Below are 24,155 nucleotides of genomic sequence, written 5' to 3'. Positions count from 1 at the left end.
GAGGCGTGAAATGGAAAAGACACATTTGAGAGCGAAGACTGAACATTACTGAATTCTGCTTGGCTAATCCCCTAATTTGGACTTAGCAAATTTCACATCATATTCAAAATGAAAAGGAAAACAACCTTGGGCAAGTATCAAAATGATTCTTTAAAGAAACATTTATATTTTAGAGTGAGAAAGCTGTAATTTTGATTTGTTTAAAAGTCTCACTGCGGTGCTTCCCAATCATTCTGTATAACACAGATGAGCCTGAAATTCTTCGCAGAGAATCTAAATGCATGGGTACTTCAAGCTCCCACCGATGGTAATACATGTGTCTTCCCTCCCAGACCGTTTGTGAATTGTGTGATTGCCTGATATGGAATTATTAAGAAATAGATCAATAAGCACAGCAGGCTACAGGCTTAAAATCTCTGCCTACACAATGGAACTATGAACAAAGTTCCTGCCTAGAAACTGTGACAGTAGAGAGCAGGTCGTGCAGATGCATATTCGGGATCATATCAGCAAGTGAAATTGTAGGCATTAAAAACAACTACAGAGAAGCAGATGTTTTGATTAGAAATTTTAACTATTATATATCAGGTAAATGTCAAATATGTGATGAAATTCCTTAAGAATTATTGAAATCAGGAATGAGAATGTTTACAAGGAAATAATTTCTGATAGTTATTGGAAATTGGAAATATGTCCTGTTTCTCTGAAGAACCTACCATGCTCCTTTCTCTGTTGAACACTTTGGCAGAACTGGATCAATCAAAGGCAGACTATGGGTGTGTTCAGGACATAAGCAAAGTAGAGGTAACTAAAATTTTTATTAAAAATTATATTTGGTATTTCACAAAAAGGTATCAGGTGAGATCCGGAGAAAAATACAATTTTGTTGGATTTTAATTTCACCAGATTTTTTATCTAATGGAGGTACTCATTAGCTACATTCTCAAAAAAGTTCAATTCAATGGTCAAGTTCAAGAATTAATTTAAACCTTAGATTTGCCACAATCTAATTATATAATTCTCTTTCTTTATTGCAAAATGAAAATAATAAAATTTCTCACAAAGAATGGTAGTGAGAACTAAATGATATAATGCATGAAAAGCTTCCTTAGTTACCATTATTAATAAGAATGTCATATCCGTTAGTGGCCAGGACTGAAAGAAAGATTAAAAATCAATCATAGGTGTTAGTCCCAAAGCAAGCTCTTCAAGTGATATTCATATTCTAACCCAACTCACTCCAAAGCACATCTTACCTTCTGATCTTGAAAGAAAAGCTCTGTAATTTTGCATATGTGGAAATATGCTGCCCTCGCTTCAGAATTTGTCAATCTTCATTCACACAGGAATCATGAATTTCCAAGGATTTACTCAAGCTTGTTAAGTAATAATTTCTGAATTAGAAATTTAAAATATTTTCACTATATGTTATGAACTCACGCTTTCACTATACCTCTGTGTATTCTTTTTGACATGCATTTTAAAAACATATAAAAATCTTTAAAGAAAATACAAAAAAAACCCCTTTATTTTCCAAATATTTCCGACCTCCCATTATAATCACTATCATGGTAAAAAAAAACATTTTCTTTTTACAACTTTCAAAAAGGCACAATGTAAAATAAAATAAAAAGTTAAAAAGACACAACAGTTAGCAGAGAACTGAGTTAGCACTGTGCTACTCAGTTCAGGCTGCCATTCAAAATACCATGGACTGAGTGGCTTCAACAAGAATTTATTCCTCACAGTTCTGGAAATCAGGGACTGTCTCTTTTGGTTCCAGATGACAGTGCTCCTGCTGTGTCCTCACATGGTCTTCCTTTGGTGAATGTAAGTAGAGAGAGAAAAAGAGAGAGAAAAAAGGAAGCAAGTTTCCTGGTGTCTCTTCTTATGAGAACATTAATTTCATCATGAGGGTCCCACCCTTACAACCTCACCTAAACCTAATTATATTCCCAAAACCCCATCTCCAAACACCCTCATGGAGTAAAGGCTTCAATGCATTCATCTTATGGGAACACAATTCAGTCCATAGCAGTTGTTTTGCTGGAACAGACAAAGGATAACCAATGGCTAGGAGATGTAAACAAGCCTAAACATTCACACATGTGCACACACACACAAACAACCCTTCTTAGGGTTCCTAATTACCAGATGTTGGATAACTATTCAGTCCCTCACAGAACTACTTATAAAAAGTATAATTGAAGGATATAATACTTGCCTTTGCCCTCATATATCAAAAGAATTAAAACTATAAATCTAAAATTTGAAAATTAAAGATTATAAAGAGAGGGAAATTAAAAACTCATGTAGTCATTTACCTATCATCACTATTTTAGAATGAAATAGCAAGGGTAAAAAGGGGATCAACAAGAAAGTTAATTTGACTAATCCCTTCACTTTCTTTCAACCACTAACCAAAGAACATGTATGCATGACCCATGGACATGGACAACAGTGGTGGGTGTGGAATTGTCTCTGGGAATGAGGGGCAGGCTGGGGAGAGAGGGGCAAAGGGGGAAAATTGGGACAACTGTAATAACATAAAAAATAAAATATTGAAAAGAAAAAGTTAATTTGCTGGCAAATTAGAGATACACGTATACACGAAAGACACATAGACACATGCATAAATGTTAATTACACAACACCATATGTATTAAATGCTTGAGAAAGTCAATACCAGAGTACACATGAATAAAGAGGCCTCCTGTGATCTAGCTCAGTTTAATCTACCATTAGTAGCCCATTCAAATGCTGTTTTCTACCTCTTTATATAAATGCATTGTTTGTATAAACTATGTAACTCCCACTCTTCCTGAAAACTGTTGTTCTTAAAAGCTAAACACATTGAGAGAAAATTATTATTCTTAATTAGTTTATCCATTAAAAATAAACAAAAATAAATTATCTACTTCCACAGTTAGAAAAGGAATAACAAATTATAAAGCAGCAAAAATAGCTCAAATTGATAAAGGAAAAGGCAGATAAGAAAACTGAAATCATAGTAGAATAAATTCAAGTCTGGGTATGTGAAGGAAAAAACCACTGCTGAGCTTAACTTAAAGATTAAGTTTTAAAAAAATAAATAAAAACAAAACTAAAAATTAGAAATAAAAAGGAATAAAGTGGAAATCACAAAAATAATTATACATGACAAAGATAAATAACCACAGAATAAATGTAAGAGAACCATAATAGATTATATTGCTAAACACCAGGCAAATAAATATGAAAATTAAGATAAAATTGATGCTTTTCTAAAAACACAGAATTTACAAAACTGATCTCAGAAGAGATAGAAAGTTTGAAAACTGATTTACATAGAAGAAATGGAAAAAATTTATCACTACATAACTCCAAAAGTATCAATCTCAGATGGTTTCATGGGGAAATTTTTCAAAACCTTGAAAGATCAGACAATTTCAATGCTTTTAAAATCTGTCTATAGATTACAGAAGAAAACCTCTTGGCCCAAAAAGATTGGACATGTGCACACAAACCCTCACATAAATATCATTTATAAATATCAAAGCAAAATCTTAAATAAAATATAATCTAGGTGTACACAAAATTAATATCATAACCAATCGAGGTTTATTCTAAAAATTTAAAAATTTTCCATATAACAAGGTAAAGAACGGGAAGAGTCATCAAGGAACATTTATAAAGGACCCATGGACATTTTATGAGTAGAATATCCAAGAAAGTTAACTGGCTTTTGGCACACACAGTTGACTAGAATCAGACACACTGCGAGAAAAACAGGTTTTGTGAGAGTTGTATCTGCAAAGAGACTGTAACTATAAGACACATCTAAAACACCGCTGAGCTTCCAAACTGTTCACGCTTTATCACTAAAGGGAATAATGGAAATGGAAGGAACTTCCAGAGGGTAAATCCTAAATCCATGGAGAACAAAGACTAGGGAGTTCTATCCTAAGAACAGAACCAGGTCCTAATCCGAGGTAATCATCTCACCCTTAGAGCAGTCGGCCGCCATGCTTACCCAGAGGCATTTCGGAATTGCCGAGGCCCTCCGACTGCTATATTGCTCTCATTCTTCTCTTTTTCAAAATGCAGTGATTGTGGCCCAAGGATACAATAAACATGGTATAAGTGTTCGCATTTATATCCACAAAGATGCCTATGAAACTAATAAGTGATTACTGCTTTCCCTAGGTGAAAACTGGAACAACTGGGGACAAGATGGAAAGGAGGGAGACTTTTCTCTGTGTATTTTTTTGTATTTATAATTTTTGTAAGTATGGGAATACATTCTATATTCAGTGTATAAAATGAAGGGTTAAGATTTGTCAGAACTTAGTGAATTCCTAGAAAAAAGGTTAAGTATGAGACAAAAATAATGTTCTCTAATTTGGAAATACAGTGGAAATCAGAATGAAAAAATTAAAATAAAAGAGATATGTATGTGCCATTTCTCTAAGTCTGTTTGATGAACTCTGCACGGCCTTTAGGAATCTAGAAAAAACAGAACTCACTGCACCCCAGTTGTTTGATATTTAGGTTGAGAAAAAACTCACACAGAAAACTTCAGAACTTAAAAAAAAAAGAAAATGGTAGCTAATTTAAAAGGACTTTCTCTATTGTTTATTAAGTCTATAATGTATTTGGAATCCAGTTTGTTTTTATCAGTTCAAATATCTGTACTTTCAAACCATTATCACTAGGAAGAGGAGGTTTAACTTATGATGTCATTACAATGTACTCTGAATTTTCAAGAATGATAGATATATTAGACAAGATAGCCTATATGGTAAATTTATAACAGTAAAAGACTGGTTGACAAGCAGCTGGTCTACAAAAAAAGGCTGTAGATACAAAATGGATAGACAGATCTAGAATCTTATTCTAAGATGTTTAAACACCTGTGGCTCTTAGGAAGTAAAATCACAATTAATCAGAAAATTTTGTTGAGTGGATATTTGGCTTGATGTTATTACATTGGGTTAATACCAGGAATTAGTGTAATGGGGACTTGGTTAGAGCAGAACTTCAAGGTAAATTTTACATGTGATTATCCTCAGTTTTACTATTAAAAGAAGAGAAATATGGCCTAAAGGCTGCACTCAGTTCAATGAAGTGTTATTGGAAAAGGAAACAGAAATAATAAAAATATCCTACTGTATCATGGGGCAGAAAGAAACATGCCATTTTTATTTCTTATAAATATTGGTAATATCTGTTACCAACTTAGTCTTATTGTATTTAAATCCTCCATTTATAATCTCAAATTTCTGTATCTTAAAAATTCATAACAATATGCATAGTCTATAATATTTAAATATTCAATAAAAGTTTAAAAGTTGATAAAATAAGTGGCCATAGGAAGAGACAAAGGACAGACACTACATAATAATAAAGGAAACAGTGTAACAAAGGATATAATCCTAGTAAACATTTATGCACCCAACATAGGAGCAAAGCAAATCTTGATGAACATAAAGGGAGAGATCAACAGAAGTACAGTTGTAGTCAGGAACTTTAACATCCCACTGACTTCAAAGGATAGATCCTCCAGATAGAAAATCAACAATGAGCCCTGGCTGGTGTGGCTCTGTAGATTGACTGCCGGCCTGTGAACCAAAAAGTCACTGGTTCGATTCCCAGTCAGGACACATACCTGGGTTACAGGCCAGGTCCCCAGTTGGGGGCATGCAATCTCCTCCACAATGATGTTTCTCTCCCTTTCTTTCTCCCTCTCTTCCCCTCTCAATAAAAGTCAATAAGTAAAATATTAAAAAGAAAGAAAGAAAGAGAGAAAGAGAGAAAGAAAGAGAGAGAGAGAGAAGAAAGAAAGAAAGAAAGAAAGAAAGAAAGAAAGAAAGAAAGAAAGAAAGAAAGAAAGAAAGAAAGAAAATCAACTAGATAAGGGCCTTACACAATACACTAGATTGAATGGACTTAATTGTTATCTTCAGAGCATTTCACCCCTAAGCAACAGAATATACAAGTTTTCAAATGCACATGGAACATTTTCTAGGATAGACCACATTCTGAATTTAAGAAGATTGAAATCATATCATGCATCTTCTCTGACCACAATGTTATGAAACTAGAAATCAATCACAAGAAGAAAACTGAAAAATACACAAATATATGAAAGCTAAATGACATGCTATTAAACAAAGACTGGATCAACAATGAGATCAAGGAAGAAATCAAAAGATACCTTGAAACAAGTGAAAATGAGAACACAACAGCCTAAAATCCATGGGACACAGGGAAAGTAATCTTCAAAGGGAAATTCATAGCATTACAGTCCTATCTCGGGAAATAAGAAAAAGCTCAAATAAACAATCTAGCTTTACACTTAAAGGAACTTGAAAAATAACAAGAAATGAAACTCAAAGTGAGTAGAAGGAAAAGATAACACAGATTAGGTCAAAAATAAATGAAATAGAGTCTAAAAGAATGATACAAAAGTTCAATGAATCCAGAAGCTGGTTTTTTGAAAAGATAAAGTTTGACAAACCTTTAACCAGACTCATCAAGCAAAAGAGAGAGGACTCAAATAAAATCAGAAATGAAAGAGAAAAAATGACAACTAACTCCAAGGAAATACAAAAGATTGTAAGAAAAGAGTATGAACAACTATATGGAAACAAATTGGACAACCGAGATGAAATGGGTAAGTTCATAGAAACATACAATGGTCCAAAACTAAATCAAAAGAATCAGAGAATCTGAAAAGACAGACTACACTTAGTGAAATTGAAGCAGTGATCAAAAAACTCCCTACAAACAAAAGCCCTTCACAGGTGAATTTTTAAAAATAATATTTTACATTGTTCAATTAAATTTTTATTTATTGATTTTAGAAAGAGAGAGGACAGGAGAGAGAGACAGTCATTGGTTGATTCTTGTATGTGCCCTGACCAGGAATTGAACCAGCAACTTGGTGTATCAGGTTGAATGCTCTAACCAACTGAGCTATCCAGCCAGGGCCCACTTCACAGGTGAATTTTACCAAATATTCTGAGAATTAGCACCTCTCCTTCTCACATTATTTCAAAAAATTCAGGAGAAGGAAACATTGCCGAGATCATTTTATGAGGATAGCATTATCCTAATTCCAAAACCAGATAAAGACACTACAAAAAAGAAAATTATAGGCCAATATCCCTGATGAACATCGATTCTAAAATCCTCCATGAAATATTAGCAACCTGAATACAGCAATACATCAAAAAGATCACACACCATGATCAAGTGGGATTATTCCAGGAATGCAAGTTTGGTACAACATTCACAAATCAACAAATGTGATTCACCACATAAACAAAATGAAGATAAAAACCACATGATCATATCAATAGATGCAGACAAAGCATTTGATAAAATCCAGCACCCATTTATGATAAAAACTCTCAGGAAAGTGGGATTAGAGGGAACACACCTAAACATAATTAAGGCCATATATGACAATCCCACTGCCAGCATCATAGTCAATGAGCAAAAATTACAAGCATCCCACTTCAGATTGGGAAGAAAATAGGGATGTCTGCCCTCACCTCTCTTAATTCAACACAGTACTGGAAGTCCTACTGATAGCAATCAGTTAAGAAGAAGAAATAAGAGGCATTCAAATTGGAAAGGAAGAAGTAAAACTGTTTTTATTCACAGATGACATGATACTATACATCAGGTGTGTCCAACTTTTTGGAATTTCTGGCTCACACTGGAAAAAGAGTTGTCTTGTGCCACACATTGAATACACTGTGACATGTAATCACAAAAAAAGCTCATAATGTTAAGTAAATTTATGATATTTTGTTGGACCACATTCTTAGCCATCCTGAGCCTCATGTGGCCTGTGGGCCATGGATGGACACCCCTGCTGTACACAGAGAACCCTAAAGATTCCACCAAGGAACTACTAGACTGATAAATAAATTCAGAAAAGTATCCAGATACAAAATTAATATCCAGAAATCTGTTGAATTTTTATGTACCAATAACAAACTAACAGAAAGGGAAATTAAGAAAACAATCTCATTTATGATTGCTTCCAAAAAAAAATAAAATACCTAGGAATAAATCTAACTAAGGATGTAAAATACCTGTACTCAGAAAATTATAAGATACTGCAGAAAGAAATTGAAGAAGATACAAATAAGTGGAAGCGCATACTGTGTTCATGGATAGGAAGAATTAACATAATTAAAATGTCCAGGCTACCCAAAGCAATTCCTATCAAGATTCCAAAGACATATTTCATAGAACTCAAACAAAATTCTAAAAATTTATATGGAACCACAAATGGCCCAACAGTGATCCTGAGAAAGAAGAACAAAGTTGGAGAATCATACTACCTAATATCAAACTATAATATAAGACCATAGGAATCAAAACAGCATGGTAGTGGCATAAAAACAGACATGTAGATCAATGAAACAGAACAGAGAGCCAAGAAATAAACCCACACATTTATAGTCAATTAATATTCAACAGAGGAAGCAAGCATATAAAATACACTACAAATAGTCTATTCAATAAATGGTGTTGGGAAAATGAAATTGACCACCTTCTTATACCACACAAGAATAAATTCAGAATGGAATAAAGACTTAAATGTTAGACCCAAAACCATAACAATCCTAGAAGAAAACATAAATAGTAAAATCTCAGACACTGAATGTGGCATATATATCCTAATGCAAGGAAAACAGAAGAAAAAAATAAACAAATGGGACTGCATCAAACTAAAAAGTTTTTGTACAGCAAAGGAAACTATAAACACAACAAAAAGACAACCCACAGAATGGGAGAACATATTCTCTGAAACATCTGATAAGGGGTTAATATCAAAAATTCATAAAGAACTTATAAAACTCAACACCAAAAAACAAACAAACAACCCAATTTATAAATGGGCAAAGTACCTGAATAGATAGTTCTCCAAAGAGGGCATACAAATGGCCAATAGACATTATTGATGATTAGTGATGGCCAAAAGATGCTCATCACTAGTCATCAGAGAAATGCAAATTAAAACCACAGCGAGATATCTCACACTTGTCAGAATGGCTATCATCAATAAATCAACAAACAGCAAGTGCTGGCAAGGATGTGGAGAAAGGGGAACCCTTCAGCATTGTTGGGGGAATGAAGATTTGTGCAGCCACTCTGGAAAGCAGTAAGATGGTATCTCAAAAAATTGAAAATGGATCTGCCTTTCAACCCAGCTATCCCACTTCTGGGACTATATCTGAAGGAACCCAAAACACTAACTCGAAAGAACATAAGCAACCCTATGTTCACTGCAGCATTATTTACAATCGCCAAGATATGAAAGCAGCCAGAGTGTCCATGAGTAGATGAGTGGATAACACAATTATGGTATCTACACACAATGGAATATTACCCAGGCATAAAAAACAAGAAAATTTTACCTTTTGCAACAGCATGAATGGACCGGAAAACATTATGGTAAGTGAAATAAGCCAGTCAGAGAAAGACAAATAACATATGCTGTCACTCATATGTGGAGTCTAGTGAACACACTGACCTAACAAGCAAAAGAGAGACAGACTCACAGATAGAGAGCAGGCTGACAGCTATGGGAGTGGTCAGTAATGGAGGGCTTGAGCAAATAGGAAAAAAGGACTTGTGGATATGGACAACAGTGGGCTGATTGCAGGGGGGTGGCAGTTTAAGGGGGAGAAATGGTAATGGAAGAAAATAAAAAATAAAAAATGGTGAAATAACTGCTGTGTCAGTGGAGAAACTGAAACCAAAAAAGCATAATAAAAATATTATCAGATTTTGTATACTTGTTACTTGTGTAGTTGGTCCTGTTAACTACTATTAATTGCCAGATTTAACTACACTATTTTATTTAAATGATAGCAATTATGTAACAGAAAATTAATAATATGTGATTTCAAATAATTTTATACTTTATGTAAAGAAAAACATGCATGCATCAATAATTATATGTTATGTCATATATATGACATCATATATATATATATATACAGAGAGAGAGAGAGACTGGCATAGTATGACTGTGATCTAGGTTAGTTCTATAAAAAGCTGATCACACTTGTATTTGGATCTGAAGTGAAAAAGATTAATCTGGGCTGAAAATAAGTGTTCAAAAGTATAAGGTAGTCATAGCTGCCCTTGTTCTACTTGGTAAACACTCACACTACAACATCAGCCTATATTACAATAATTTGTATCCCCACTAAACAGTGAGCATCCTGAGGAGAGCTGCTCTAACATAATTCCTTTTGTTTCTCAGTACCTAGCAGAGTGTCTGGCATATAATAGGCTCACTATAAATATACATGTGGAACTATAGTTATAAAAATTTAAAGAGTTTTTAATAATATTAACTTGTTACATTTGGTAGGAATATTGTGTATATGAAAGAGTAATAAAAATAATAGAGTTGCCGCAGTACAACTTTTTATTTAAAAGGTGAATATTCAGCTTGAAAAAAAACCAACTTTGGATATAGTTCTCTTGGAAAGACAAATATAAAAAGATGTTTCAAGGACAAGAAAGCACTTCATATATACACAAGTATGAAATTAATACCATGTTAAGTTAACAAGGGACCACATGTCAAATTTGCAAGGAAATGTTACAGAGTTATTTCAGTTATATTAGGAAATATAGCCACTTGTGTAAAGATAATTTTCAGCATCAAATCCTAAATGAATTGTTGCCAAATAGGTTAATACAGTTTAAAGTTGATATCTTTGAAATGTATATTAATAACTATAGGCAAAACACTTATGAAATTAAGCAGGAAACATCTAACAATTGACTTGTCTACGTGAAGCTAAACCATTGATGACTTGACAGTCTTTCCCTCTAAAATATTACTTAGCTGTAATGACTGACTTCATTTCCTACATGAATAATTCTATTTCTTAAAAAAAAAACTATTTCAAGTTTGTCTTTTGAAATATAACATTTTTAGAGAAAATATAACAGTGATTTAAATAATTTCAGTTTCAAGGATAAATTCTAATAATAAACAAATCACCATTTCTATAAAAATAGTGCAATAAAACTTAAATATTTATTATATTTAAATTATTTTATGGATTTCATATTAATTAATTGCATGATACAGTACAAAGCAAAAATAGGTCAATGATTTCATTAGAATGTATATTAAAAGAAATACAGAAATACCCTGGAGATCATAGGGGCTCAGTTCTAGATTACTGTAACAGAGTGAATGTCACAGTAGGCAAGTCACAAATGTTTTCCCGTGCATATAAAATTATGTTGTCTGTTACATATGCATGGATATATGTATGTATGTATGTAAAAGTTATGTATACTGTAGTCTATTAACTGTGTAATGTCATTGTGTCTAAAAAATGTACATATTTTATTGCTAAAAAGTACCAACCATTCTGAGCCTTCTGCGAGTTATGATCTTTTTGCTGGTGGAGGGTCTAGCCCTAGTAACATCAAAGATCACTGATAAAAGATTCCTATAACAAATGTGATAATAATGAAAGAGTTTGAAATATTGAGAGAGTTACCAAAGTTGACAGAAAGACGTGAAGTGGGCTGTAGGAAAATGACTGCAATAGACTTGATCACTGCAGGGCTGCCACAAACCTACGATTAAAAAAATCGGCAAAGCACAGTACAACAAGGTATACTTGTAGACTGAGTCTTTTCCTAAAAAAGCTAATATCTTGCTGAGTAAATTAACAAGAAACCCATTGTTTAGAGGGAATTACATCGGGGAGGGGGACTTAGGGACAAGTAAAAGTACCTCGAGAATTTTGCCACAATTGTTCTTCCCTGTTTTTCCCTTGTTTGGGATTAATAACAGCGGCAAGACTCTTATCTACTATAATCGAGTGGGTTAGAAATGTGCCGCTCCGGAGTGAGTGCTGTAAGACTGCTTATGACACCAGGTGTTCTTTTTCCATCGAATCGCTGCTGTTAGATCATTTAACTGCCTTTTAAAAATTAGCATTGTACCCTAAGCAAAGGCTGCTCCTTAAGAAAAATAAAATAGTAGAGAGGAAATTCTGGGATGAATCACGCTTATTAAACAGTTTAGAGAGAACCTTCTCAAAGAAAAATAATTATTGTGATAACTGCCTCTTCTTCGGTTTAAGGAGACCCAGGGAGGGGTGGCAAATCTCAGGCAGCAGAAAATGCCCCTAACAGGCTCCAGCTTTGAGCCATTCACCAATACGTGATTTGTAATTACTTGTGCACTTCGTCTCTGTATAACACAGTCACATCTAATTGACCAGAAAATTTTGGTTATATTATACTAAGCTGTGGCTAAATTTTTACTGTTATTATTCTGGTTTCTTTGTGAACATCTCAACTTTACTGCATCATTAAACCTTAAATTAGATTTTGATAATAAGAATATTTTATAAAATTTTTCAAACAACTGCAATATTCACATAGGAGCTATAGTATTCTTAACGCCACTGTTTTATCTTCTTAAAACATTTAATTCACACACATTCTTTCTGGGTTATTAAAAACAATGGCACTTAGATTTCAATTAAATACTTCATTTGAAAGCCATGACTAATAAATGCCAAATGCTAAAGGTGAACTTATGTTAAGTGCATATCAGAGCATCTTTTGTAGCATGAAAGGGATTTAAGACAGGGTGCTTAGTTTCAGAATTGCTGATGAGGGCTATGAGGTGTACATACAAGAAATGTGGCAATTAACTACCTCACTTTAGAAACTTTCATTACTTTATTTTCATGTTGGGAATGTGGGCTAAGCAATAGATTCGATTTCCTGTCACTGATTCTCTAAACCTAGGAAAATTAGAAATAACTGAGTTTGTCATTTAAATGTCTATTTTGTCATACATTCTATGTGTTATCAAAGCAATGAAGATCCAGAGCATTTTGGTGACTGCCCGAAAAAACACACGGGGATTATCTTCTGGAGGGGGCGCCCCTTGTAGTACAACAGGCTTCCCCTGCTAGTTTGGAACCCATCTGTGTCAGTGTAGCAGCTGGCATTGTTTTCAGAAGCTGTGCTTGGCTTGAGTGAATTTCTTTTTAAGACTCTCAATCCTTTTCCCCATTTCAAGTTAAGGCACCTGCCCACAGTGTGCTGAGTGTTCAGTAGTTTTTGACCAAAGAACGGAATGACCCCTGTGCCCCACCCTCCCTATTCACCAAATCTGGCCCCAAGCAACATTTCTTTTGTTTCCCCAGATGAAAAAAGTCCTCAAAGGGAAATGTTTTGTCCATATGGGACAGGTGAAACAAAAACAGACAGAAGCACTGAAAGACAACAAAATGGAGTTTAAAAACTGTTTTGAGCAGTGGGAAAAAACATCTTGATAGGTGTATTGCATCAAATGGAGAGTACTTTGAGGGTGGCTAAAGTTTAAACATGCAAGAATACACAATTTTTAATAAATAAATCTCAGGGTTTTGGGGCTCCCTCTCATATGACTAGAGAATAAAGAAAATGCTTAGGTACACTGGTAAATTTTTTTTTAAATAAAATGCTTCCCTAGAGCAAGATAATAGAACATAAATAGCATCATTACAAAGCCTCCGTGTATGGCTTACCTTAAACTATATTAGGTGACAGTTTCATTTTTTTTTCAGTTTAAAAAAAGAGCCGTAACTTGTTTTTAATGTCAGATATTGTGGGTAAATAAAAAAACAGATGTAATGAGGTCTTGTGACTTTGAGCACTAACATCCAAGTACCTTGGTTTGTACTCGGCTATCAAAGAAGCAGATAGCAAGTACTTAAAAACATTACAACAAGGATGACCTATAAAGTCTAATGCAAAGGCTTCTTAAAATATTACGTTGTATTATATATGTTAAGGCAGTAACAGTTTCTGCTAACTCATGAAAAAATTACCTGAACAATATAGGTAAAGCATGTGTGACACTATATAATCATTCTGTAAACTTGACATACCTGAAGTAACTTGAATCTGTCTACAAATGCATATAATCACAAAATGAAAAACTATAGAATAAAGAAAAAAGCTAATGAAAGGACGCAACTAAAGGCATAAAAATTTTAGGTTCCTCTAATTTTTTTTCTTTACCACTGGGATAATACACATAGCTCTCTACAGTCATGAGTTCAATTTTCTAGTCAACATAAATTCTGATTTAAATTGAGCCAAAGAGAATAGATAAGACCCCTAGAGTATATTGCCTTGGCCCCCTTCCCATCTTCCGCTAGGCTCGTTGCCTAATTGCCATTAGCATCTGATAAAATGCACTTATTTTCTCAGCTAAAATATCTGTTTGAAAGTCAGTAAAAGGTGACAAAAAGAAATTAGTATATGTCATCACTATCAAAAGAAAAATAAAGAGTAAAAATGGATGGAGCTAAAATTGTCAGAGAATATACTTATTTAAACAACCACTCTTAATTTTTTTCTATATCAAATAACATTTGTATCAAAACATTAGTTAAATATTAATCAAAAACCTAAAACTTTTCATTTTAAATCTTTATTTTTTAAGCATCATTAAACTAGTCCCAAACACATGTTATAACTTTTCTTTCACTACTTACATATTTTTTTAAACTGAAAATACCCATTAAGAGAGAAACTGCTAACCAGTGCTTTATAGGCTAGGTTATATTTTTAAATTATTGTTCTAGGTTCAAAGTTCTCATTTTAGGTCAATTAATGAAAAAAAAGCTCAGAAAAAATTTTATACTGACTCTTACAATTTATTCAATCCAAAGGCCAAGTTCAGTCCCCCACTTCAGACGTTTTACTCCTTTGTCCAGGTTTAAACTCTTTGAATCTGAATGGTTTTGGACGGGGCACAGGTCTTACGTTACAGACCCACCAGTCCCTCCTCTCTGGCACCCAGACTTCATAGATTTGCATTGCAAGCCTGATCTTCAAAGCACATAAATTTCTTACCCTTCTCTGATTTAATCTAATTCTTTCAATTCAAAATCAATGGAATACTCAAAAGGTGAAATGGTTCATCCAAGCTCTTAAAGTGAGTTGGTGGCCATGCTGGATGTGCTCAGAGCTCCTAGTTCTTGGGTCTATGCTGTCACTGGGGCCTTTGCATCATGCAGGCCATGCAAACTTTTATACACAGTAAGCCTGAACCAGCATTTGAATATTGACAGCAGCTAGTGCTCCACAGAAGAATGAGTTCTGATCACACACTAGCGTCACACCCTCCCTCCCCAAATTGGAGTGCTCCAAGGAGTTGTAAACTCCTTTCAGAGCATGCCTTCAAAATCTAATGCCTAAATGGGAGTTCACAGTCTATGTGTGGTCATATATAAACAGATATTACAAAAGGTTAACAGATATGTATCAACTTGGAATAAATAAGCAATGCGAAGCTGTGCTGTATCATAGCACAAACTACACTGTTGTCACTTTTAAATAAAGTCACTGGACCACCATAAACTAAAATGTGAGACTAATTTGATTATATATAATAAAATATATAATGATATAAAACCAAATTGATACCACAAAAGCAAGAAAATTGTCCCAACTGCAACAGGCATGTGGAAATTAAACTATTTAGATAATACTCTTCAAAGAAAACGGGCTCAAGTCCACGAAGTAAAAAACAAGCAGAATTTGGAAAACATACCCCTTTGCAACAGAATAATGCTTGCATTCTCCTTTTCTTTTTCAAAATTAGCAGCTATTGGCACGTTATAGAGTTATGCTAAATCACCATATTAAAATTTGATTCAAGAGTAAAAGTCTTACATTCTAATTAAAGTAATTAGGTCTTACCTCAATTGGGTGATCCGAGGGCAACCGGAGGGTCTTCACAGGTTATCCGACTCTTACAAGCTGGACCCAGGGCTCTTCATCCAGGTGCCTAACAGTCAAAGCCCATTTCCTGTTCATAAATCAAACAATGCAGGTGATCAATTTAAATTGGGAACTGTATTAGATAATTTAGCAGTTGGCTCCTGAATTTATTCTTGAGTTAATGCTTTTCAGATTTACTTTATCAGTTCTCTTTTTTTTTATTGTAAGCACCTGCATTTCTTTTTTCTTTAGAAGTCAAAAATATATAAATAGAATTTTTTTCAAAAAGCACAGCATTTTATTTCAAGGACATTTGTATACACAAACACACAAATACTTTTCTCTCTTACTCTCTTGTGTACATATATTTATATTTGTACTTTAATTTATCTAGCCTAAATGGCACACCCACTTTGTGCCATTCACCACTAAACACAATAACAGAGAAAGAAGGAGACGGATACTTGGACACAACACTACTTACTATCTCTTCGGGGAGAAAGGACTAACCAAAGGAAGAAATGTGTAGTAGAAAGAGTACATCCAGGTCTGAGAGCCTGGCGCTTCTGTTGAACACGCGTGTGACCTTGGGTAATTTCTGTAACTTATAAATATAAATTCATTCACTTTAAAATTAGGATTAGAAAATAGGTTAAACTATTGTGAAAATCAGAGATTTTGTATACAGTGTGCCCAGCACATTGCCTAATATGTACTTAACCCTCAATAATTGATTGAGACTATTATAAAGTATTTTAGGACATTGACAAAGTTTCTCTATTATTTTATATCTTCTATAGCAAGACCGGTTATTCGATATTTCATATTTATGGGCTAGGAGAAGTAATAATGAAGTATTTCACGAGCTTGTGACTAGGAGAAAATCCTTGCCCCTCTGTTAGTTTAGTTTTCTTTTTCTTTACATTTCTATTTTTCTCCCTCATTTCAAAGTCAAACATCTTTATCAAGCTTTATATAATAGGAATAATAACATGCCATAAAATACTCAATCACCAAAATATAGAGTAAAATAATATTTCTAAATGTTAATCTTAAATTGCTCTGCTTTCAAGAAGAAAATGGTTAAGTTATATCTTGTATGTTCATCCAGTTTGGAAGTCCCAAACAGCTCTTCTTTCTTTTCTCATAAATTTCAGAGCTTCTTGACAAGAGTCACCTAACTTGGTTAGTACATGAATTACAAGCTTTCTTGACTAACTTACCATCAAGTAAAAGTCCGTGGTTCAAGGTTGGCGACATTACATCATTTGTATAGGCACATACACATCTGCACTCACACACACAGTTCAGGGCATTTTATGATATTTCATTTGTGGGGAATACAAATGATATGCAATGGGGAGGATTGACGTTCACTAGTCAATTCTCAACTTTTGTTTTAAAGTGCCTCAAGATTCTAATTATGGGCAAGGTTGTTTAAGAAATCAATTGTTGTCTCAGTACCAATGTAGACTTCTCCTCTCCCTCAGCACTGAAAATGATGAAGGATCCACAACAAAAATGGTAAAGACATGCTCACAATGATTCTTGTGTTTTCCAACTACGAATCACAGGAAATCTAAGTTATGTGGTATTTTTCTCATAACCTTTCTCTTGGTATTTAACAGGATAAAAATAGCCTGTTGCCATCTGCATCCCTACATTTGATTAAAAATCAAACTGAGAGGAAACATCAGCCGCCACTCCCCCTCAAAAAAAAACTGTATAGATTGGGTTAGAGAGCTGAAAATTCATATGTCATCTTGTCTAACATAGTGCCTTCGACTAATCCTTGCTTATTCTAACCCCAAATTCAAGATTTTATTTACTAAATGGAATGAACTCTAGTTTTAAGCATTAAGGTACATTATTCAAGATGTTATTTTTTCAGGTTCTTTTGGAAACTTGGCTGAATTAGTAGTTTCTAATGGATCTTTCAAGTATTACTTAATGTGACAACACTGGAACTAGAATGAAGCATAAAGTCTATCTCATTCTAGGTAGCAGAGAGAAAGAAGGAGCTTATACCCTTTGCAACAGCATGGATGGAACTGGAGAGCATTATGCTAAGTGAAATAAGCCAGGTGGTGAGGGACAAATACCATATGATCTCACCTTTAACAGGAACCTAATCAGCAAAAGAAAAATGTAAATAAAATATAACCAAAGACATTTAAATTAAGAACAATCTAACATTAGCCAGAGGGGAGGGGGGAGGGGACAGAGGGGAGAAGGGTTTTCAGGAACTACTATAAAGGACACATGGACAAAACCAAGGGAGAGGGTGGAAGCAGGGGAGGGAGGTGAGTTTGGCTGGGGTTGGGGGGAGTGGTGGGGAGAAAATGGAGACAACTGTAATTGAACAACAATAAAGTAATTTTTTAGAAAAGACTATCTCATTCAAATGTTCACACAAACATCTACCATCATATCCCACTAAAAGTTTTATTAAATAATAAATTTCACCCAGACCCTATACCCAAAGTTCTAGGAATGAAGTCTCAGAAATGAAAAACCCTTGTCTATTGAGAATTTTTGTCTATTCAGAGTCTTTTAAATGGTATACACATATCAGAAAGACAAAATGGTGCAACTCTATGGAATTGACTTTAGTTCTGATGATGGCTTGATACAAATTTTTTAAAACACAAATTTTGGAATTTATTAAGCAGAATATACAAAAGCAAAACAACAAACAAATAACCAAGCAAAAGAACAACCCAACACATGCTATATTTCAACTTAGGAAAGTTGTTATGGGATTAATGTGATATTATTAACAATTATTGTTTTGCACGGTTATCATTTACTAACTTGTGGAGAATGATTTCTGCTACAACAGTTGTCTTTAAGGCACTCTACTGATCAAGAACTAATAAAAATTCCTTGTTGCCAATCACACAAATTTCCTTCTCAGTTTAACGTCCATTGAAAGCCCTCCATGAGCTAAGCATATGAACTCCAAATACTTATGTATGGCTTTGGGGTTCTTTAATATCTTGATCAACCTCTTACATTTTTGAAGGCAATAACTATGCCTTGGTTTGTGGTGCCCTCAGGACCTATCACTGTGCCAATACTTAAGAGTATGCTCAGTAAATGATAATTAAAGGACACCTGTGACTTGGAGCATTGCCACTCCCATTCACAGAGCTCACTGCCCATTGGAAAAACACACTGAATGTCTCCTTAATGCTTTTTCTCTAGCTGGTCCTCCTTGGTAATTCATTCAGTCTGCTCTTTTTTGTCTAGTGTCTACTTATTTTCCCAGATTCACTTATATCATGCAATCTATTCCAGCCTAGGTGTTCACTTTCTCTCTCTCTTTTTAAGACTATACTAAACTAAACAATAATCTTGGAAAGAAGAGAAGAAATACTGTATTTGTTCTTATAAATACCCCACAGCTCCTAGCTCAATACTGGACACATAGTTGGTGGCTACCATAGAGGATACAGGTGATTTGTGAGCTAGGAAAAGATACATGTCCCTATCTGATGAATTAGATCAGAGACTGGCAAACTATGGGCCATGGGCCAAATTCAGCCTACTGCCTGTTTTGACAAATAAAATTTTCCTGTAACACAGCCATGCCCATTTGTTTATATTATCTATGTCTGCTTTCCTGCTATAACAGCAGAGGTGAATAGTTGCAACAAAGACTACCTGGCCCACAAGCCTATGATATTTACTATCAACTTCATTACATAAGTTTGCTTGTCAATATATTAGACCAATGGTTCTCCACTGTGGGCCCCAGAAGAAATCTGGCCTGTTAGCAGTCTTAAGTACTGTGATTAGACAATACTACATAATCGTGTTCTTAAAATGTGGAGCTTGGATTGACTGTACCAGCATCACCTGGGAAGTTGTTAGAAATGCAAAAATCTAAGGCTCCATCCCAGACTACAGATCAGAAATTCTGCAGATGGGAACCAGTAATCTGTTTTTTGACCAGCTCTCCAAGTGATTCTAATGCACACTAAAATTTGAGAACTACTGAATCAGATGTAATGATTTGGCTTGGGTGAGGCAGATCCAGTTTTTTCAACTGCTACTAGTGTGTACAGAGATTCTAAGTAATGAAAACATATCAATTATGTCTCACCTGCCTGGAAATGTAACACCTGGGGTGTACACTAAGAAGCAGGGTTACTTTGATGTGAGAATTACTATAACACTTTCAGTAAATGCTAATATAGCCACCAGCTGTCTATCCAAAAGAAAAGACAACATACCAAGTACCAAAGTGTAAAATCCATCCAAAAATAGATAGAAATAGCAAAGCAATATAGCAGATAAGCTCTGGTTTGTACAGGACTGCCTGTCAGGACAAACCTTTGCACAATGATTCCCAGCAGGGACCAGGAGAAGTGAACTGCCACTCAGTATGAAACTCTACTAATCAGGATTTGTTCCAACATGCATATTCCGTCTCTAAGTCTCACATGTGGCCAAATAGCACTTTCCATGATGGGTAGAAATAAGGAATAATCACCAGCAAGCCTTGTGGAAAAAAATATAATTACATTGTACAATTATAGATAATTTTCACAAAATGCTATGTTTAAAATTTACAATAAATCTAGCTTCTTCATTGTTTCTTTCTAAAACTAGACTGTCACCAGAAGTGTGGCTATGATATCAATGAGTTAGTATATACAAAAACATGGCAAGGTGAGAGTGATACATGATGAGAGTGATAAAGTTCTTCTGGGAAGACCCTTGCCTCAATGTACTTTATTTAATTATATTTAATGTTGAAATCTTAGCAGCTATATCAGGAAACAACAGTAAAGTTATTTAACCTATTGAAGTGTCTCTATGTAAAGGTTAAAAGAAACATATGTCAATCAATAAGAATAAACTATTGACTGATAGCCTCTAGAAAGTTCACATTATTTCCTACTCAAAAAAAATCATTATGTTTCCACCCGACAGTATAACCACTATTTCCCTTTTGAAAATGGCACATAGATTCAATACACCTAAAATATATAAAACATTTCATTCAACATCCATTTAACAGTGCTTTGGTTTTAACAAATGTCTATGGAAAGTAGAAAAAGTATTTAGATATGCTGTATAACAAAAAATTACGAAATATGGGCCTTGATTTACTTACGAATTTAGTAAATGATTGACCACTGTTGAGATAATCCGTTAGAATTTCAATTCAAATTTTCAAAATTTAAATCAAAGATTAATGAATATATAATATGGTGTACTTAAGCATAACACAGCCCCATTCAAAGACAAACAATATATAATTATCTCTTTATATATGAATTACCATCCCATGAAAAGTTAGAAACTATGCTTCACTCAGCATTCACAGGAGATATAATAGTCATCTAGAAGGCAAGTGAATCACAAATAACATGAAACAAGGAGAAAGCAGAAGCTGAGTATGTTACAGAGTAATTAAGAGTAATGCTCTAAAATTTTAAGGAGTGGAAAACTAGGCCAAATGTTAAAAACCTTCCATAGCAAGTCCATTAGCCTCTAGAGTCAACCTCTAGCTGAAGCTTCTTCAATTGAGTCATTTAAAATTAGACAAGAGCCTGACTTTGCCAAAACACCACAGGGAATTATTCAAGGGAAGGACTAGTGAGATGTACTAAATGAATTATTTTTAACTCATCTTTTACATATCTAACTGCCATGATTTCACACACATTAAAAATAGTGAGAAATAAAAATGCTCTGGAGATTTCATTTTATTACTATGGCACATCAATTTATTTCTTTTCAAAACAAGAGGAAGATGCATGGGATACAAAATAATTAAGAGATAAACTACTCTTGAATATTTCACTCAAAATGGTTAGCTCAAAGAAAAGATATATTACATGATAGTATATTCATTTATAAAAGCTGCATAGTTGATACCACATTTAATTACCAGCAATGTCCCAGTACGATGCATAACATGGAGTTGTTAATCAACAAGCACTAAATGAATGAAAAAGTGAATTTCTCCCCTCTGGAGACTGTCTCTTCTAGGGTTTATATCCTTGAGATACAGGCTTTTTGTGGTCATTAATTACTGAGACCCAAGCCAGCCTGCCTGTAGCTGTGTGTCCTGGAACAAGTTACTTAGCCTCACTATGCCTCAGTTCCCTCATCTGAAAAATAAGGAGGGATCATAATAGTAATAGCAGCCTCCTAGGGTTTTTCTAAGGTCTAATGGGTTAAAAGCAGTAAAGCAGAGAACCTGTTTGATAATAACCACTCAGTAACAGTGAGCTATCATTAATGACTGATATTAATGCATACAGTGGTCAACAGGGTAGGAGATTTTAGGAAATTAGTTTAGAAAATATCAAAAAAGTCTGAGTGATAAGCCACAGATTTTTAGTACATGACCTACTTACTAATACATTACTAAAATTCAGTCAGTGCATTCATAAAATTGACTATGGAAATAAGTGGTTATTCTCATCCAATTTAGGCCTGATATTTTATTCCCAGGCTACGTGTCAGTTCATGGACAATCACTTAGCCTTAGCCTTCTAGGCTTTGTGCTGTATATCAAGTTCTTGACCTCAGCTACACAGATTATCAATAGAACTCTAGGCTACTTGGTTTTCTGGATTTCACTCTTATAATGCCACCATCCTGGTAACTGTTCATAGATATAAACTCATATCTGTAGCTTTAGGGATAACTGTGCTTTGGTCAATCAAGTAAAAATGATAAAAATGTAAGTGTTAAGTCAATCTCTCTGGGTTTCAATTCCAGCTAAACATAACCTCTATGATCTTGTGCAAGTTACTTAACCTTTAGTCTCTTCATCTGTAAAATGGAAAAATCATATGTTATCCCATCTCATAGTGTTATATAAAGGATTAACTATAAGGTAATTAAAAACCACAATGTGATATTGTAGTCATAAAATACATGGACTTTCTTTCTGATATCTTTCACTTAGCCTAATATGTTTGAGGTCCAGCACCTCATAGCATGTATCAGCAATCCATTTCTGTTTTTAATGAAAAATAATATTCCACTGTATGCATGTACCTGTTGTAGGAATTTGTATATATTCCTACAATAATGAAAGATCTTAAGATTATTTCCTTTCCAGGCTAGTCTCTAAGATTATGTTTGATTTTATGACAGTCTTTAACTCTTAAATAAATAGGAGTTTTTGGTGTTTCATCTCTTCACCTGCTAATTAAGACTATGGCTACACTAGTGAGAATAAAATGAATACATTCACAGACAATATGTTTCATGATATACATCCTTTTTTCCTCTCCTCTAATTATCACTGTCATTTCAAATTTGTGATTCATTTCTTCCCTTTAAAGCCCTGTCACAAGTCATTATTCCACTGATGTTTTCCATGGCTCCTTGGTACAACTCGTATTCCTTATAAATATCTGAATAATATTAATGTAAGCCAATAGAATGGACAAAGGGGGATATCAGGGATACCAGACCTGAAAAACACTGAGAGTGAATGATCAACTCTTTTGAGTGTATACAGAAAAAAAAAAAGGGATTCTAAGAAACTTTTTAAAATGAGATAATAGAAGGATCCATGAGGGAGGCAAGTACAAGAAGTGGGAAATATATCAGAAGAAAATAGGGTCACAGTGCAAAGGGGTGAAGAGTCTCAACAATGTAATAAGTTTAGGTAACACATGAGATCAAGTAAGAACAGTGCTTGGAGAATGTCCATTGGCTCCAAGGAAGGAATGTGCTTGAGACATTTGAAGCAGACAATGAAAATGGACAAAGCAGCAACTGCCCATAGGGCTGCAAGGACTGTGGTGAAGTGAGCTGCAGCAACAGCTATCAGTTCCAGCAGAATGTTGCCATGTAGGATAAGCCCAGAAATGTCAGTTCTTCTTCAAAGAACCAAATTAAATTTTTGAAATGTTTAAATTTTTAAATGTTTTTAACAAAAATATTTTTAAAACCACAACATGTATACATATAATTACACCAAGTGGGATATTTTTTCCAGACACACATGGCTGGTTCAACATTCAAAAACCAATTAGTGCGATTATCACATCAACGGTCTAGAGAAGAAAAGTAATACAGTCATATCAATATATGCAAAAAAGGATTTATCAAAACCCAACACCTAATCATGATAAACTGCCAAGTAAATTAAGAATAGATGAGAACTTTGTCAATTTGATATATATTTTCAAAATCCTATACTTAACATACTTAATGGTGAGAAACTAAATATTTTTCCTCTGATCAGGAATAAGGCAAAAATGCCCCCTCTCACCACTCATTTTCAACATTGTACTGGAAGAGCTAGTTAATGCAATAAGACAGGAAAAGGAAGTAACAGGTATCCAGATTGGATATGAAGAAATAGAATTTTTTTTTGTTCACAGATGACATGACTA

The 24,155-nt window shown here is 34.2% G+C and overlaps 1 protein-coding gene across 3 annotated transcripts in view; it reads right to left on the bottom strand.

Annotated features, from left to right (window-relative positions):
• Positions 1–24,155, bottom strand: part of NAALADL2 (N-acetylated alpha-linked acidic dipeptidase like 2) — a 1,136,857-nt gene that overhangs the window by 899,822 nt on the left and 212,880 nt on the right. For all 3 annotated transcript variants that reach the window (XM_053918088.1, XM_053918087.1, XM_053918089.1), the window contains one exon: positions 15,757–15,865. The gene's annotated coding sequence lies outside the window, so the exon portion shown is untranslated. The remainder of the gene's footprint in view (positions 1–15,756; positions 15,866–24,155) is intronic.

This window comes from Desmodus rotundus, chromosome 2, assembly GCF_022682495.2.
Source record: "Desmodus rotundus isolate HL8 chromosome 2, HLdesRot8A.1, whole genome shotgun sequence".
NCBI lineage: Eukaryota > Metazoa > Chordata > Mammalia > Chiroptera > Phyllostomidae > Desmodus > Desmodus rotundus.
The sequence above is the reverse complement of the archived record's forward strand: the minus strand, read 5'-3'. Positions and strand labels throughout refer to the sequence as shown.